Source organism: Ochotona curzoniae, unplaced genomic scaffold (assembly GCF_017591425.1).
Source record: "Ochotona curzoniae isolate NIBS_2020 unplaced genomic scaffold, NIBS_Ocur_1.0 scaffold_3835, whole genome shotgun sequence".
Taxonomy (NCBI): Eukaryota; Metazoa; Chordata; class Mammalia; order Lagomorpha; family Ochotonidae; genus Ochotona; species Ochotona curzoniae.
Genome location: NW_024467114.1, coordinates 15,718,843 through 15,738,072, shown reverse-complemented (window position 1 = coordinate 15,738,072; position 19,230 = coordinate 15,718,843). Strand labels below are relative to the sequence as shown.

Below are 19,230 nucleotides of genomic sequence, written 5' to 3'. Positions count from 1 at the left end.
AGAAAAGCAGAGGCCTAAAGATTTGGAAAAAGGATTGTGGAGAAAACATGTTAGCTGGGTTTGTTCCAAGGACTAAGAAAATGCTCTGGGCAAGAGGTAGGGGAAAGTTTTGAGAGAAACTGCTAGAGGAAAAAGGCTAGGGTGTACAGACATTCCCTGCTCTGGCTACCTCACTCAGCCCCAGGCACTCTTGGCCACTGGAGGGGCTAGGGTCAGATGTTCAGAGTGGAGCCTTATGGAGGCAGAACGAACCCCCAGGAAGAAGGGCTGTGTGGCATTTCCAGGCAGGTGGAGATTTTTGTAGTATCACAAGAGGTAAAGCTCCAGAGAGCTTCCTCCTGACGGGGTTATGCAGACAATCGAAGATGATCCCTCAGACTCTGTATATAGAGGACCAAGGGGCAGAGTTAGTGATAATCACTCGACAGGAGCTGAACATCCACTGCCTGCCCCATCTTACCACTTCTCACCAGGTAAACCCTCCATAAATAGGAGGGGAAAGTGAAGGCATCTTGGGGAAGAAAGTGCACCAGATCCATGTGTGAGAGGGTCAGGGAAACCGTCACCACGAAGGGCAAGTTGTTTCTTCACCTGATGGGACAGAGAGGTGTGTGAGACAGAAGCAAAGCTTTGTCCCTGTCAAAGCAGTCCAGAGGCCAACCCAGATCCCCACTCCTGGGGACTCTAGCCAGGCCGCAGCTTGCCCTGGGGCACATAGGTGGCGAACAGGACCTGTGGGAAGATGACACACTTGATGGCAATCTGGAGCTCATGGAGGGGAGTTGGTATCTCAACCCAACTGGACTGCTTTTCCACATGACTCACTACCTCTTTTGATTGAATGTGTATAAGTTATAAAATGCATTCCTATTTATTTCTTGTTTTTTTCAAATTTTATTTATTTTTGTTGAAAGGCAGATTTATAGAGACAAGGAGAAACAGACACAAGGATCTTCCAACTGTTGATTCACTCCCCACATAGCTGCAGTGGCCAGAGCTGAGCTAATCCTAAGCCAGAATCCAGGAGCTTCTGAGTGTATACAGTCATACACTTTCATGTTTGGCTTCTCTCCAAATTGTGTCTGTTGAGATTCACTCTTGTTACATGAAGTGAAAGTTTATCCCATTACATTGTTGAGTATCCTAATGTGTAAACACTACACTGTATTCCTCCATTCTATTTTTTAATAAACCATACATTTTATGTATGGTGTGGCATTATATAGTATACATTTTATATATTTAATGTGGTATTATACATTAGGTCTTGATGGATTTGTGACACTTAGGTCATCCATAATCTCAAAAAAGTTAGCACGTTTTGTGAGAACATTCACAGTCTTCCAGAAGTTGGAATTATGTGAGAGGACTGTTCATCGCAGTCACGCTTGCGCCTTCTGGGAGCGGCTGTTCTCTACTTGATGACCTCAGCCTCGTGAGGCTGCACTGGTTCTTGAGTTTGCTTCCTCTAGGACTCCAGCACCTTCCAGAACCAGGCGCACCTGGTGTCTCCCTGCAGTTTGGCCGAGTACTTGTCTAACCTTTCATTCTCCCTTGAATCTCCTCTTGTTTTTGCTTTGCTTTCCTTTGGTTCACCACCAAGCCATTCAAGTTAAACCATCTAAAATTATTTTAATTCTTCAGAATCTAGCTTTATTATGTCCAGTCTGTTTCTAAAACTTGCCGAGTCACTTTTTGGTATCCAAAGCCACGGCCTTCTTTCTGTTCCCTCAGTTGGCTCCACACTGGATTCCTTGTCCCCCAGCAATAATGTCTGCATTTGCATTCCCTTCCCTTACTCTCTCTGATCTAATGCTTGGTGTCTCAAGTTCGGAGATGTTCATGCACAAATAGCTGCCCATCTGGCATTCCTGGGCTCCCACTTTTTGGTGTTCACCTACATTCAAGCTGTGTGCTTCAGAAGTCACCCTCCTCCACGGAGCCTTGCATAATGCCACTCACCAGCTGCTGTCATGTTGCCTCTATACACACTTTTTTTTTAATTGACCGTGCAGTCACTTTTCAAAAAAGATCTATTCATTTGTTTCAAACAGAGACAAGAGACATTCCACCTGCTGCTCCCCTGCCCAGATGGCCCACACAGCCAAGGCTGAGCTTAGTTTAAGCTAGGAGCTGAGAGCATCCCCTGGGTCTCCCACATGGGTGACAGGGACCCAATCATTTGGGTCATCTTCCACTGAGTTTTCCAGGCCGTTAGAAGGAGGTGGCGCAGAGGTAGAACCACTGGGCCATGAGCCAAGGCGCGTATGGGTTGTCTCTGACCTAAGGGGCAGCTTTGCCCACTATACAACTCCAGTCCTCTGGCCACTTTTTGAAAATACAGATTTTACTTTAAATAGTTTTCTCAAATAATTGAAAAGTTGGTACAAAAAAATCCTGCATATCTCTTACCCAGCTTCTTCTAATGATTTTTGTTAATAATTCAGCCTATATTGATACATTTATTTTTAGTATGTCTGCACTTGATTGGATATCCTTAGTCCTGGCTAATGTTTCATTCTCGTTCCTGCATCTGACATAGGATCCCTGATCACATTCAGTCTTTATGCGTTAAGTTGATTCTCAGAGTGGCCAGATGTTTGATCAAACACTATTCTGGTTATTTGTAGATTAAAAGAAGAACATTAAAAGAAGAAACATTGAACAAAAGAAACAGTCAAGCATTCTGCTTGAGGACCTTACTCCATTGGTTGAAGCTCCGAGTCTACAAGACTGACTTCCAGCTAGAAGAGAATTTCTGCTGCCTGATGGTCTCAAACTGGTATGTTAGCTCTTCCTGATTCTCCAACAGCCTGCTGGTCTTTGGTCTTGAACTGGCACGGGCTATCAGATTTTGGAGACTCCAGTGTTCAATCATGTGAACTCGTTTCTTACAGTAAGTTGTATACATGACCTCTGCAGAAGTGTAGTGCAGGATCCCCCTGGATAGGAGCCATTTTCAGACCTTCTTATTTCTGATGAATTTAGTAGAGCATACTCATCAATTTGGGTAGCTTAATGTTTTTCTCATTATTAGAACAGGGCTGCATTTCTCTTTTTAAATGTTTACTTATGCTTATTTATTTGAAATGTAGTCTGTCAGAGAAAGAAAAGGAAGAAGAGAAACGTTTTCCATTCATTGGTTCCCTTCCCAAATATGCACAATAGCTAGGGCTGGGTCAGGCTGAAACCAGGACAGAAATTGCATCTGCCTCTCCCCCATGGGTGGCAAGGACCCCAAGAGCTATTATCAGTTGCCTCACAGGATACACATTAGCAGGAAGCTGAGTCAGAAGTGGAGCAGCAGGGACTCAAACCCAGCACTGCATTATCAGATGCGAGTATGCCAAGCAGCAGCTTAACCCACTTCACCACAACACCTGCCCCAGAGCGTTCTGGTTTTTAGGAGGAGGTACGGAAGTGAAGTGCTATTCTCATCTCATCACATCAAGGCTACTCTTCAAAAAGAACCACCACTGGTGTTAGCCTCAGTGACCTAACCGAGGTAGTTTGTTCCAGGTTTTCCACCATAAACCAGCACACTCAAATCCCCTTTCCCTAATCTGCTCTTTGGAAGTAGGTCACTGAATGCAAGGACACTCAGAGCATTGTCTCCTAAGCTCCATTCCCTTGAGGATACAAACCTACACCAGTTAATTGGAATTCTTCTGCATATGGGATTTATCTGTTTCTTTATGTAAGCATGGACGCTTGGCTATTTTATACTTTGAAGTATTATTCAGTGCCAGGTGATTCACTTTCTTGCTCAAAGGTTTCAATCTGTGGCCCCTGGTGGCTCCTCCAGGTTGACTTTCATTGTAGCTTGATATGGTGCAGGTTTCCCTAAAGGTTGGTGGTTGGAGACTTTGTCCCAGGGGGTGGTTGTGGGGTTTGGTGGAGACTTTAAGGGCGGGGCCTGGTGGGAGGCTCTCAGATCTCTCTGGTGTGCTGTGGGAAGGCAGTGCTCTTGCAGCCCCTGAGGGCTTGTGAGAGCTAGAGGTGTGTTGGGAAACTGCAGCACAACTGGCCCTCCCAGCACCCCAATTCCTGGTTTGCCACTCGCCTCTTCCTGTGCACATACTCTGCCTCCTGCCATCCATCACGGGCTCCTGCCCAGAGCCTGCGTTCGCACCATGCTATGTGGACGTTGAACCTGCAGAAACATGAGTCAAGGTCTAAATAAGTCTGTCTCCTCCTTCATTAGAGGCCTGTGTCAGGTGCTGTGTTATGGAGATGAAAGCCTAACTAGTACAATTTCTCATTCCTAGAAAAGTTGCATTAAGTCATATCTTTTTGTCTATGCTTGACTAAACCTCACTATTAATCATGAAACTGTATTCATCTTTGTTCCTCTGCAATGCAAATTAGCAACCTTGCATGTATTCATTCACTCATTCATTCAGAATGTGTCTACCCCCCTAGAGTCTAGTACAATCATGGGTGTGAGCTCTGCCATAATGAGTACCATCTGCATGATCCCTGTCTCACAGAGCTTACTACCTAGTGGAGAATTATAAATGCATGCAGTGAAATATGCGTTGTCAAAAGTTGTAATTAGTCCTACAAAAAGATATGAATTGGATTTACTCAAATAAATAATGAGTAGCCTCCTATAGAGAAATGCTTCTCTGAAGATGTAGGATATAAGCTGCTATTTGAAGGATGAGTCAGAGTTAGATGGGCCATAAGCGAAAGAGAAGCAGGCACAGACAAGGTGTGAATTTTCCAAAGTAGAAAGTATTTACAGTCTAAATACTTAAGTACTTAATAAATGTACAGAATAAATACTTAACAAATAAGTAACTCTCACATTAATTGTCCCTAATATAGTTTTTCTTTTTTAGAGAAAGCCATCAGCCATTATTTTTCTAAGTGATTCATAATCTTGACGATGTCTGTGTACATCAGGATAATTCGTCCTTACAGTCAGCTCCATACTGGGTCTGTGGCATAGCACCATAAAAAGTTAATTTCTCACACAAGACATGGCTGTTCCCCTGAGGGCCCCTGCTCCTGGCGGCAAAGCCAGGCTTCCTGGCCCCCCTCCGGGTGTATCATTCCACATTTCAGCATATTCACTTCCAGCCATGAAGAGACGACTCAGCAGATCTCATGGTAGGCTCCAGGAGCCAGCATGAGGGGGTTACACTAATTCCACCTGCACTCCATTGGCTAAAATAAGTCATTTGATCCACGCAGGGGGAAGGGACCTGGGAAATACAGTTTTGTCTGAGTAGGAGGAAAAAAGAAATGGGTGGATCAACAAAGAATGCTGTCTACTGAGTGTTTCACAGTGCAGCATATGTACAGTCTTGAAGAACATTACTACGAAAAGACTTCCAAAATGACTGCAGAATTACATTCATTTCAAGCTGTTTTTGTTCTTTTAGGGATAAGAGTGAACTGTTTTCCTTTAACCCCGAACATTTCCCTGGCAACCTTCTCTGGCACTTTGCAGGCCTCCAAGCGCCTCATCATTTGTCAGCAGCCAGGCTTCCTGCCGAGCCTGTTAACTGTTTCCTCAAGGTCAGATCTTTTACAGGAACACAAATTCAGATGCTCCTTTTACAGGGCACAGGTGAAACATTCCTTTTAATAGAGAATGCTTTCAGAGCTCTGCAGACAGACCCACTGTGTCTTCCAATCCAGAGGTAGAGTCCAGAGGGTCTTTTATTGTCATCCATCCATACTGTTTATCCCAGACATAATGGTGGGAGACATATACAGAAATGTCTCTACTGATTTTCCCTGGGGAAGATTGGCGGCTTAAAGTCAGAGGGGATGAGATTGCTGTTTGGCTTCTGTTCCTGTCAAGTACCTAAAAACTTACCAAGCATTTACTGGGAGCCAAGCACGAGGATGGAGGGTGTGAAGACAAATCATGTGAAATTAAGAAACTTTCTGCCATGCTACATGGAAAGTATTCTCCCACATCCAGTATGTGTTTGCCTTGGCTTGTAGTGGAAAGGCCTTCTGACCCTTCAGACTTGTGGACACTGCCCACATCAAGAGGTGGATGCTTCTGCACCTGCCCTCACCAGTCAGATTCTTATGTGCTGGCAACAAAGCCACAGATTTGTCATCTGTGGTGTAGAAAATGGTCAAGGAATGGTAACTGATGAGGAATAGGGACAACATATTCACAGAACAAATTCTTTGGGCTTGAGGTATTTGCAGTCCTTAAAACTTGAACTGTGATGTTTTCCACTCATGGATCAGGCTTTGATTGGGAGACTTTGGTTCGGGGGGTGGCGGGGAGTGGTGGTCTAAGACTCCAGTGAATAGGAAAGAGTGGCCAGAGTTCTCTCATACAAAGGTTGGGTTGAGTGGCCAGATATCAAAGGAGGAATGGTACGAGTAATTCATGGTTGGGGAATATGATGCACCATGCGCAGACTTTGAGGGAATGCTCTCTGGAGAAGATTGAGAGGAAGCAATATCCACCAGAATTTATTCAAAATTACAGAAGATGGTGGGAAAAGAGTTGTGCAGAAGGTCAGAATTAGGAAGAATTACAGCAGAAGTACAAAATCGTAAGCGCGAAGTTAGACGGTAAGGTAGACGAGAGGCTTGCATTATGGCCAAAGGTGGGAGGGATCCTGAGCAGGTGCTGGTGGCAGGCTGTGTCTGCACCATGTCTTCTTTCAGAGAAGGTAGAATATTTGTCAGGTCACTAAGCTTTAGAGAATTTTTCAATACAGCTATAGATAACTAGCAAAAAACATATTTCCAGTGGCAGGGAATATAAAGAAAGAGGATGAGTCTGGCTACTGAGTCAGGGTTAGGGCTCGGGGGAGAGAGCCGGGGGAGGTGACACCTCAATGGTAGGGTCTCTCAGAAACACCACTGAGTTGTCATCCACGTCAGTCCCCTGCAGTCTCCCTGTACTTGAACTGCAGGTTCTTCATGATCCAGTAACGAGCAGGTTCTCAGTAATGGCGGAGTGTGAATAATGCTGATAACGGAGATGGCTTGCTCGGCATCCCCTGCACACTCAGCCCTGTTCCCGGCACTTTATGTGCATAACATCATTTCATCTATACCACAACTCTGGGAAGTAGGTTTTACAGGTATGGAAACTGAGATACAAACAAGTAAGTACTTTTTGTTCTGGATGTCAGAGTTAGGATATGCGTGTTTCTACTTCAGAAACCATCTCAGCTACGAGTCTGCGTTGTCACCTACACAGACCCATAGGAAGAGTGACAGTATATTTATTAATAAATGTTGGGAGCCAGGAACCCCAAGTTAGTATGCCATGATCAGAAGAGCCCTCTTGGTTTGCTTTCCACCTGCCTCCTGGTGATGTTGCCACGCAGGGTTCTCTCTTTCAGAAAATCAACTTCCTCCACCCGTTTTGTGTCCCCAGTTCTTGGAGTCGTCTCGGTCTCCTCTCTCACCACACCTGCAGCTCAGCAGCCAAGCCTGTCGCTGCCAAAGGCTTCAGAGCATGGCACGGATCTCACCTTTTCTCTCCTCACCCCCTGCCATCCTGGTTCAGGCCATCATTGTCTTTGCACAGAGCATGCTAATCCCTCAGAACTGGTGTTCTGACTTCTACCGTTACTTCAGTAGTCAGTCACTCTTGCTGCAGCTGGGATAGCTATTTTAAAACAGCTCAAATTATGTCCTGTCTGCTCCAAAGCCTACAATGGCATCCCAGCCATCTCACAATGAAATTGAAGCTTATTTTGGTTTTGTTTTGCCTCATGGAGCTTTGCGTTGATTTGCCTATTAACTGCCTACTGTCTAGTCATGTTCCCTGCTTCCCTGGAGTGCAGGTGCTTTCCTTTCATCACACATGCCAGCACTGTGCCTTGCTCAGAGCCTTAACGCAAGTTCCCACCATTCTTGTAAGGCAGCCCAGGACAGCTGCTGCAGTTTGGTGCCCTTTGCTCAGCTGTCTGCTCACGTCAGCTTTGTAGAGTCTGTCCTTGCTTACTGTAACCCAGCGACCTTTCCTGACCTCGCTCTCCATTTTCCTAGTCTAGAGTTCACCATCCTGTATGTCTTCCAAATGGCTGCTTGTTGGCCCCTGAGCTTTCCCACACCTTGCTTATTGACCTCATAAGGGAAGATTTGGTGTTATTTCAGTGTTATTCCTCCATTCCTCCTCTTAGTACTTCCAAATGTTTAGATAAAACTGGCATTAATTAATTTTGTTAAAAACATTTTTGAAATCTCTGCATACATTTTTCATAATATGCCTTTCCTCCAGTCTTATAGAGGCTATTTGGTGAAACTTACTTAAATTATTGAATGAATGAACAAAAGAATGCCACAATCTATGTTAAGAATTACAGTAAGAGCAATGTTGGGGCACACTTAAACAACGGACTGATGGACTTATGACTGCTTATGAAGGACTGTGCTATGGCAATAATGTGAGGAAAATCAGGCAGGGGGTGGGAATTCTGGCAGGAGGGAAATCCCAGACCCTATGGAATTTTATTATAACATTCCAAATAAGTTTAAAAAAATTACAAAAAAGGAAAGGAAAGCAAAGGAATGACGACACAAGAATAGATCAGTTTACTAGCCGGCCTTTGACTTGTTTATCTAGAACAATAGATGTCTGTTACAGGAGGGAGGATGTGTTTGCGTTTCTGGGACTTGATTTTCCACAGAACTCCTCTACACTGTGGCATGTGGCCACACGCTGGCCCCGCTGACCTGGCTGTGAGGCACTGAGTGCGAGAATCATGCCCTTCCAGAACCTTCCAGAACTGCTCCTCTGGAAGCCCGGCGGCCTGGGTGCTCTAACTTCCATCATTATTTCTTCTGAGGTGTTGCTGATCATTTCTGTTTTAAACTTCCTCCCCTTCAGTAGTCCTCTTGGTTCTCCTTTGTGGCCCCGGGGGTACTGCACTGTGGGAGTCATACCACTGCCACCCCATGGGATGCTGATGAACACATTGCAAGTCTCCCCCAGGGTCTTGGTGTGGACCATTCAGGGTTGGAGGCACCAAAGACAATCTCAGTGATGCCTGCTTTGTGAGTGCGACACTGGAAGCCCCAGAAGGTCCCTGCGTCTAGCCTCAAGGTACCAGACTGCATGGCACTGCTCGTCCCCTTGCACATGGACTGCATGTATGTGGTGGAGGTGGGGGCTGAGGAAGGCAGGGGAGAAGTGCTTGCAACCCTGAGGTTGTCCCAGCTCATACTTCCACTTTTTATTACAGAGCTTTGACTCACCCCTAGTCTTGAAGTACTTGTGCCAGATGTCACAAGGGATGCAACACTTGGTGCTGGCTGGAAAGAGAAGCAGCCGTTCTTTTCATTGCTTGGTTGTGATGGAAATAGAAACTTTCTGCATGCTAAAGTAAAACTACTAAATGCCATTTATCACAATTCTCATCACAACCGACTCAATACCCTGTGGTATACACATTGTATAACTAATTTAATATGTGCAAAGTAGACATGTAATGACACAAATGCAGTTTGGGGGTTGGAGTTAGTGCCAATAAGAGTAGTGTCAGCTAACAAGAAAGCCAATGGTGCATTCTCTATTTTGGCAGTATACAGTATTATAAAGAATAAGGAAATGAATTCAATGGGATTTTTTTTTATAACAAAAGAATGAAATGAAAAGGGCACTGTTGGCACCATTTAAATTTAAATGCCTTTATGTTTTACCTTCTAATTGTGACCTGAAGTTATAAATCAAACTAATAAAAGCATAAATGCATTGCTTTATTTTTTCCCACAAAGGAGGTAAAGGAAGACAGAAGAATGCATCAAAAGGAAACCTCTCTGGCAGGGGTTTCTCATTACTTTTCATTTTATTTTATGCCTTTCAAAGACTGCAGTGCAGTTATTCCTTGTCTGAAGGGCTGCTAAGAGAGACTGGGCCTGGGGTCAGATCGTAATAACGTAGTAGGCGAGGCTGGAGTGTCTTTTGGAGGGCAAGGCTGGGAAGGTTTTACACAGTGTTGCTGGCTGTGCACCTCAGGCATGGGCCTCTGTGCTCTAAATACAGCCACCTGGAGTGCACTCCCAGATCTCAGTACAGTGGGTGCTGTGGACTACTTTACATTTAGGGGTTCCGGTAGGAGAGTAGAAATTCAACCAAAGTAGGAGGGAACTGGTCCCCAGTTTCCAAATTTCTTATTCATATAGAACGCCTGAGGTCCTACCATCAAAAAGGAAGACATTCTAGATAATTGCTCATCCCCATTCTCTTGGTAAAATGATACAGATGGGGACACTAGATCTTAACCCCAGAAACCTTCAGAATGTATCTCAAATAATCACTTTTAACATTCTTTAATCAAATGTCATGAAAAATAAAGGTAAATGAATGGTAGAGATAATCTCTCAGATCCCTTCAAAATAAATTTTAATTCTCTGTGAACTCAGATGTTCCCATACAAAACTAGCTTAAATGAATGATTTTCATCTATGAAATTTCTGCAAAGCTTCCGATAGGAGGCAATGTTCACAGCAGAGTACTCCCTGCTTCTGCCGTTGCTTCTCTGGGGGGAGGTCACACTGCAGGGCAAAGACCGTGATCCCAGTCCCAGGAACTGGCAAAGGAAGAAAGAAAAGCCTGAAAATGCAGTAGCTGGCGAGCTCCAGTCTGAGCGATGAGGTGTCAGCTGGGGATCACAGGTCTCAGTTCTGCTCCAGGAGCAGCAGCAGAGCCAAGTCCACAGTCAAGGCTTCCTCCTGACACGAGTCAGCAGCCCTGTGCGAAGCCAAGTGAGGGTGGTGGGAGGGACAAGCTGAGTCTGTAGCCTCGCCTCTCACTTACTTGTTAGTTCAGTGACCCATGAGCATTTGAATCGAATCTTATCCATCAAACGTGAACCATGAAATAATAATAATAGGAAAAAATGTGCTCTAACTGCTGCCTGCTATATGTAGTGTCCCTCAGATAGGGAAGATTTTCTATTTAGAGTCTGGGAGCGGGGATGATAAGCTAGCCTTTGATGATTACATTATTTATTAGATTGTGTTCATGTAGTAGGAACAGGTGTGAAATGTTCCTGTTTTTGTTTTTGAACATGGACAGGGTTCATGATTAACATAAGCTTTTATAGATCCTATTCATCCAATTTTTTAAAAAAAATGAAAATTGTAAGTAAATCTGCATATTGCAAATCAAATGAATGCTAAATTAAGAGTCACACAGAAGAGAGTTTCCGATGCTGGTTCTTTCCTCCTCTCTTACATCCTAAATTTGAGTCTTGAATAAGAAAGCATTCCAGTGTAGGAAATCTAATCTACTACTACAATTTTAGTAATCAAAGTCTTCAAGACCGCTGTCTTCAGAGCACTTACTCTCCTGAGTATCATTTCAGCTTTGCAATTGCCCTTGGCACTTGGATGGCACACGCAAGGCAATGTTTGCAATTGAGGATCTCTTACTAAAACCACTGTAGACTTTGAGTATGCTGACATCTGCCTTTTGGTGTAACACTGGAGTTGTGATTCCTTTAACTTTTGTGGGAAAGGGAACTATGTTTAGTCAACTTTGGAGAGTCTTTTCATTAAGCCAGAGATCTCTTGCTATGCCCATTCTCTAGTCACACAAAGAAATAGCAGCTTCAAAAGAAAACCATCACCTAGACTCCCCTTCACTATTGCATATTGACTTTTTGTTTTCTTTTAAAAGGTGTATTCACTTATTTGAAAGAGTTATAAAGAGAGAAGGAGAGGCAGATCTTCCATCTACTGGTTCACTTTCCAAATGAGCGCAGTGGCCAGGCGGGGCCAGGTACAAGCCAAGAGCCAGGAGCTTGTTCCAGGGGCCTGGGCACATAGATCATCCACTGCTTTTCCCAGATCATTAGCAGGGATCAGGATTGGAAGTTCAGTGGCCAGGACAAAAGTTAGCACACATACAGGACGCTGACAGAGCAGGCATAGGCTATACCACATCAGCTCCCGGGCCTGCCTGTTCAGTTCTGAGTATATATAAACCTCAGGGTCTATTCGAGTGATGTGATATTACATTCAATGATTTTCATATGTTTCATGAACAGATTTCTAATGTATGCCTTGTAGGAAACAAAATGGCAAGTGTATTTGAGTATCTTTAGTTTTGGAAAAAACTCTACTTTTTGAAATTATTTTTTACTTCCTAGGGTTATTCTGACATTGAGACTTGGCTCCTTTTTGTAAAATAATCTGTGAACATTTAAAATTCTCTAATCTCAGCAATTAAGCTTAATTTCACTATTTTGCACTAAAAAGCTTTACTCTTTTTTGTCTTTTCCAATTGCAGACTGAACTAATATCATGAATACATGTGCTTAAATGCTGAAAGCACTGGGATAAATTCCAGCAAACATACATTTAAAAAAAATCATTAAATCTTAGTGGGAAATAATGTTGTTGATTTTTAGCTTTTTTTTTTTTTTAACAATAGCATCAAGGTATACTTAGAAACAGGGTATCTCAGGCCAAACCCCAAGTCCTTTTGCTTTTTAACATCTTTACATAGGAACTTGTGGTAAGTGAAGTAATTTGTCTTGTTTCTGACACATTAAGTGGAAATTTCTCTTTATAATGTCAATATAAGAAAACACAAACACTGAATGGAAAAAATTGTTATTTTCTTGCATCAAAGTCAGAAGTGTCTTTTGTTTCTTTATTTTTAGTTTTGGGGTAAAGGAAGTCTCAGAGCCATTTTGAGCATCAAAAAAGAAATTCCAAATTAACTTTGCTTTGTATTAACCCACATTTTATAAGACTGAAACTTGCTTTTAAACAAATGATAAAAGTATGAAATCAGATTACCATCAGCTACATACGTTCACAAGTAAGAATATCTGACCTATTAAGTAGTCAAACTTGTAATTGGTATGCTTAACAATTTGCTCACAAAACCAAATTTCTAATGATAAGAAGTCTTTCCCAAAAAGAGAGTGAAATTGCCCCATGAATTATGAAGAGGCTGTCTCTATATGCAGCTCTTTAGTAGAATTTGGCGGGCCTGCTGTTCTGAAGCACCTCCTAATGCATTTGCTTCTGAATTAGTAATAGGTTTCCAACCCCAATGCATCTGCTTTGTGAGTGACTTACTTTCCCTCATTGTTCAATCTTTTCTGAATTTGTTTTTTCCTTGGGGCAGGAGTCTGAGTTGAGAGCTATGAGTAACAAGGCTTCCCATTTCCATACCACTTTCCTTTTGTAAGATAACATCATCAAAGCTGGGACATGAATGTATAAGGATCTGAGTTGAAAGTAGAGCTGTGACAGTAGAGGTATTTATTGTGGTAAAATGCCACCAAAAGGATCCCCTGGTAATGTTCCTTCTCCAGTCTTCTCTTGTAGGCAGAGAGGAAGGCTCACTTGCTAGCATGTTCAAGCTGCCTGCTTCCTATCCCCACCGCATCTTCTGCTGGGTAAGGAGGGGAGAACTGCCCAGGACGGGGCAAAAATAGTTACAGCTGCAACTCCCAACCAGCAAGCATGCTTTTTGAAAAATATGTAAAATTTAGAACCTTTTAATAGAATTTGAAGACTTATTTTTCTTTGCTTTTGTGTTAACCTTATTGAAGCTATTTTTGTTTTATTTTGTGTATCCTCATGGAACAACTTAAATGCAGTTTTAGAGGCAGTAAGGAAAAAGTGTGTAAAATTGTAAAAGAAGGAAGACCTACTACATATCAGGTTCTGACCAAAGAATTTTCTCCATGTTAACCCAAGTGCTCTCCGCCAGCTCAAGAACTAGGTGCTGTTATTATCAGTGCTCGATGAGGCAGTGACTGTTCAATATCTTGTACACACCACACAGGCAGTGCATATCAGAGTCAGATTTGCATGTGGGCCACCCAGCCTTGACACTTAACTGTTGACCAGTAACTCAATTCACCAATTCACCAGTGTCCTCAATTCACAAATATGTACTTGCCTCCCTAATAGCAGAACTGATACGAAACTCAGATTTTCAGACTAATTATCAATTCTTTTAATAAAATGAATTGTCAATATGTCAGCCAACTTTTTGGTAGAAATTAATAAGCTGATTTTAGGAAATAAAAAGGATCTAAAATACCCCAAGCAACTTTGATGGAGAGAAAAATTAAAAGGTTTACACTCCTTGATGTCATGAATGACTATAATGTTACAGTAATTAAGACAACAAGTTTATTGAAGACCAATTCACAACATTTTTTTATAATTTATACTTTTTATGCCTTAGTTAAAAACCTTTTTCTATCCCACAGTTGCCTGTTTTCTTCCAGACGTTTTATACTTTAACATTTATGTTTGAATAGCATGCTCATCTTCCTCTCTGGTTTAAAAAACCCATTGTTGATTGGCTTCCAAATATTGAATGCTAAACTTGAGGCCTCGGTCCCTTCAAATCTACCCCTCTGTTTCCACATTCAGTTTCCCTCCTTTCGTCTGTGAAAATAGCATCATGCAGCAACTGGAGAAGTCTGAATTTATCCTCTTTCTTTTATAGCCGAGCCTTGCAGCCTGCTCACATTTCCTTTCTTGTGTGTGTTTGTTCTTCCTAGTGTTATTATGTACCTTGTTTTTCCATTTGTTTCATTTGTTTTTTTCACTTATTGCTTCCATCCCTCCCTCCCTTCCGTCCTCCCGACCCCACCACGAATGGACAAACCGTCAGGATTCCTCAGGAACCTCCTGCTCCATCCCAGTCTTTGCTGCTTCATTCAAGGATTTGGCCTGGTTCTACCTTCCATCATATTCCTGGAATTCCTGTCACTGTTAGATCTGTCAGATCTCCTCTCCTTTGCCCCCATACAAATTCCCTCTGTTGCCAACAGGTTTAAAGAAAGAAAGCAGTGTAGTTTCTTTCCGAGAAAGAACAAAGGGAAGCAACATTTTTTAGCCATAACAACACTCTGTGATTTGAGACTTACACTTGACTGACAATTTGACTGAAAGTGAACTGGAAGGCAGTAGCAGTTTTCAAGAATCTCAGTAATTTCCAGCATGGCTATGAGGCACCAATATGATTCTGGTCCCCAGTTTTTTATATACATGCATTTTGTTGATATGTGACTTGTTATCCATTTCTAGAAAACTGTGATCTCTCCATCTTTTGTGTTATAAAATACAAATTTCACAGTAATGACCTTTGGTGTGGGCTGTTTTATGGGAGCCCTTGTGATCTCCAAAACCGTATCTCCTCATCCTGGGGAAGATTATTTTGTTGTTTCTGGATGGTATATCCTCGCTCACTTTCTTGTATTTTCAAATATACTAGCCAAGGTACACCATCAAGGTTAATACTCTATTTCATTTATTTTCCAGTTTCTATTTGTCTTTCTGAAAAATATGCTGGATTTTATCGTCCTGTGTTTTCTTTTTTATGTAAATCTTTATGTAAAGATTTATTTATTTATTTTGAAAGTCAACATTAAAGGTGAGAGAGCGAGCGATTGTCCTTCTCATGGCTTACTTCCTACATGGCTGCAATGGCCAGTGCTGGGCCAGGCCAAAGCCAGCAGCCAGGAGTTTCATCAAGGTTTCCCATATGTAGGTGGCAACAGTTCAAACCCTGGGCCATCCTCTGCAGATCTCCGTCGGTTATTAGCCGGGAGCTGGATCGGAAGTGAAGCAGGCAGGACACAAACTGCCCATACGTGAAGTGCCAGAGTCTCAGGTGGTAGCTTCAAATACTGCCACTGCAGCAGTTTCCCTCCCTTGTTTTTATTTTTTGAAAACTGTTCTAGTTCTGTGGTTTTGTGCCTCTTTGAGACATTATAAAACAACTTATTGAATTAAACTTATATATAGTGAATAAACATTTTAGTGAGTTATTCCTAAGTGAAACTCCTATATGTCCAGGCGTGGTAGGAAATAGAACGTTGCCAACCCCTTATGTCACTTCACACTTGCTCCCCCTCCCACACAGGCTCTTCACATTTCCTTAGTTTAACCACTGTCTTGAATTTAGTGCAGCCATTCCTTGCTTTATTTGCAGGTCTTGTACCATCTATGTATGCTTCATTTTTTTCTTTTTCCTTTTTTTTTTTAAGTTATATAACCAGACTCCAACTGTGTATTTTTTTTTTTTTTTTTAGTCTTTTACTCAACATTGTGTTGGAGAAAGTCATCCATGTGAGATCTAATTCTGTATATTTTCATTCCTTTTGGCAGCCTATTGTGTAAATGTGCTACAATGAATTAATCCATTTTATTTTTGATGGACATCTATGTTGGGCATGATATAGGAGGAGAATTTCCGGGTCATAAAGTAGCCATCTCATTACTTAGTACAAAACGTCAAAATGTTTGTCAGTGTGGCCTGTGAGTCACACTCTGCAGGCAGCATCAGCGTGCCAGTTTCTTTTCTGTCTTTTTAATTTAGTCCTCCTAGGAGTATTAAAAGACTAGCTGTTGTGACTTTAATATTCATTTTTTTATTAATTATTTTGTGTTTAAGAAGTACTTCTTGCTCATCTAGCTCTAAAAATCACTGAGAATCGATACTGTAGATATAGATTATTCTAGTGCCATCAATATACAACATCAAGGACAAAAGTTTTAACTCATAGGACTTGAAGGATCACTTAGCAATCAAGAGGATATCAAATAATAGAAATTACATAATTTGATATTCTAATGTTCAGTATGATTTATTCTTGGGAAAAAAATTAGTTTTGACATGTTTTCTGTAATTCATGATTTGTTTTGGTTTGAATTTCACTGAATTTTGATTTTTGTTATCTTGTTTTGGATTTCCAAATTGATCAATTAAACAACATAATAATTTTCTTCTCATAGTACCTTGTCAAATTTCAATAGGAAAGATATAATTACCTTATAAAATTAATTCCAGTCTGCTTCCTCTTTTCCAACAAAAAATTTCTGAGTTTTAAGATTGGAATTATTCCATCCGCAAATGTTTGGTAGATTCCCCTTTGATTCTCTTGTGGTTTGTTGTGAAAAGCTCCAAATTTCATTTTTACTTTTGTTAATGGGTACAGAATTATGCAGATTTCCAATGTTAAGATGTCATTTATTTTAAGAACTTATTATAATATTTAAGATTTTAATAATATTCCCTTGTTTTTGCTCTTCAGATTCTGTAATGATCTTGCCTGTCTCCTCTCAACACTGATCATTTTTGCAGCTCCTTGCTGATAAACCTCTTTATTCATCTGAATTCCTGCCTATTAACATAAATATCAAAACTAAGGAAAACTCATCTGTGGGATTAGAGGCAGGGTACCAGTGTCTGTCAGGAGAGCAGAAGTGGAGGAAAGCTGGTGGGGCTCTGTCTTGGTCTGGTGTTGCCTACAAGGAGGGTAGCGGGTAGGGGAGGAGGGGGCGCGTCTTCACTCAGTATAGGACAGGTCAGCAAAAGTCACCAGAGCTGGGAATGTAACCACTCTGTTAAATGTCTGCTTCGTGTCTGCTTCTTTCTATTTCAGTTTCATTTCTATTTAGTTAAGTTTATTACTGCCCTTATATTTGAACATTTGGGGGATTTTGTAAACATTTTCCTAACTTTAAAACATTGTATCTTAGAAACTATGTTTTAGAATATATATGCCTTGTGGTCATTGAAGATTTTTTTTTGCATTTTATCTTTTATAATTTGTGAAGTCTTGCTTTATGTCTCAATATATGTTCAATATTTGCAAATGGTCCCTTTGCCCTCAAAACTAATGCTTACTCTGCAACATTCTGTGTATGTCCAGCAGGTCTAACTCACTGATTGGATTATTCAACTTTAAATCTTAACTGGTGTTTTGCCTGCTTTATCATTTACTATTGACTTCCCATTTACCTTTTCATTTTTTATATAGGACTACGCTATTAAATGTCATGTCTTTTGACAGAATCAAATATTTTAGCATTCTGATGGTGGCTCTCCTCTTATCCAGCAGTTTTTATTGTCTTAAAATATACTTTAGTATTAATCTTGCCATTTCAACTTTTCTTTGATTTGTGTTTTTATGATGTTCTGTTTTAATTGTATTTTGCACGTCTCCTTTAAATTTGTGTGAATATTGTTTTTCCTTTTATTTTGAGCAGTAATTAATTTCTACTGATGATCATATTTATACTTTTGAGTATAAGTCCACAACGTTATCATATAACTTCTTTTGTTATTCCTTATTACCCTTTCTGAACTTTCTTTAATTAAATGAAACTAGCTTTTTTTTTTTTTTTTGATAATCTGGAAACTATACACTCTACCATTTTTTAAGCAATATTTCCTGAGGTCCCACTACAAATCCTGACTCATCAGAGTTTAATTAACAATAATTCACACTTCTACCTACTTCCTGGGTATTGCAGTGATCTCAGAGCAGTTTAATTTACATTAATCTTCTATCATGTGATTTTACCTGTATTATAAACCTTATGAAAATAATGATATGTAGTTAATATCCTTTTTTAATTAATCCAAATATGTATCATTTTCATTCTTTCCTATTTCTTAAACTTTCCATTTGGCTTTCTTGTTTTTTTGAAAGTAATCTTTCTGTCTGATTTTATTATCTTATTTCTCCGTTATCTCTTTATTCCATTTCTTTTACCATCACTTGTGATTTTACTCTGGTAATTTAAGATTTAAAATCCTTTCTGTTTTTCTGATGTTGGAAATTCTTGAGTTTGTGGACTGATGTTTTTAGTTGGGCTGAAAGTTCAAAGCTGTATGTGTGTTAGGATTTATAATTCTATTTGCTACGTTTTTGTCCTCTCTGTCTTTTTCCATTATATCATTTTATGCATTATTTTGAATGCTGTTCTTTTGAACTTGCATCCAACTCACTAACTTTATCTTCTAATCTGTCAAATCTACTCCAATCCCTACTCTTGTTCACTCCCCAGATGGTCACAATGGGCATTACTGAGCCAAGCTAAAGCCAACAGCCAGGAACTCTTTCTGGGCTCCAGTTTGGGTGGCAGATGCTCAAACACTTGGGCCATCTCTTCCACTGCTTTCCCTGGCACATTAGTAGGGAGCTAGAAAGCAAGTGGAGCAACCAGGACCTCATTATTAAGCAAGAAAAATTTTAAAGGGAGGTATCTTCCTACCTCCATTTTTCACTTTTATGTATATATTTGAGACAGAAAAAGAGTTGTAGGGAGAGCTTCCATCCATTGGTTCATTCTCCAGATCCCTGTGATGGTTGGGGGCTGAGACAGGCTGAATCTGGGAGGGAGTAAAGAACTAATTCCAGGTCTTCCATGTGAGTGTCCCCGACTGAACCATCATCACCATTCAGCCCAGTCTTCCTCCCTCCAGACTCTGCATACACAGGAAGCTGAGTTCAGAGCTGG

The 19,230-nt window shown here is 41.1% G+C and overlaps 1 long non-coding RNA gene across 1 annotated transcript in view; it reads left to right on the top strand.

Annotated features, from left to right (window-relative positions):
* The first annotated feature begins 518 nt into the window (after window positions 1–518).
* LOC121145874 overlaps window positions 519–19,230 on the top strand; it is a 40,452-nt gene continuing 21,740 nt past the window's right edge. Inside the window, exons 1-2 of the long non-coding RNA XR_005882094.1 lie at window positions 519–607; window positions 2,631–2,782. This is a non-coding gene — a long non-coding RNA (uncharacterized LOC121145874). The remainder of the gene's footprint in view (window positions 608–2,630; window positions 2,783–19,230) is intronic.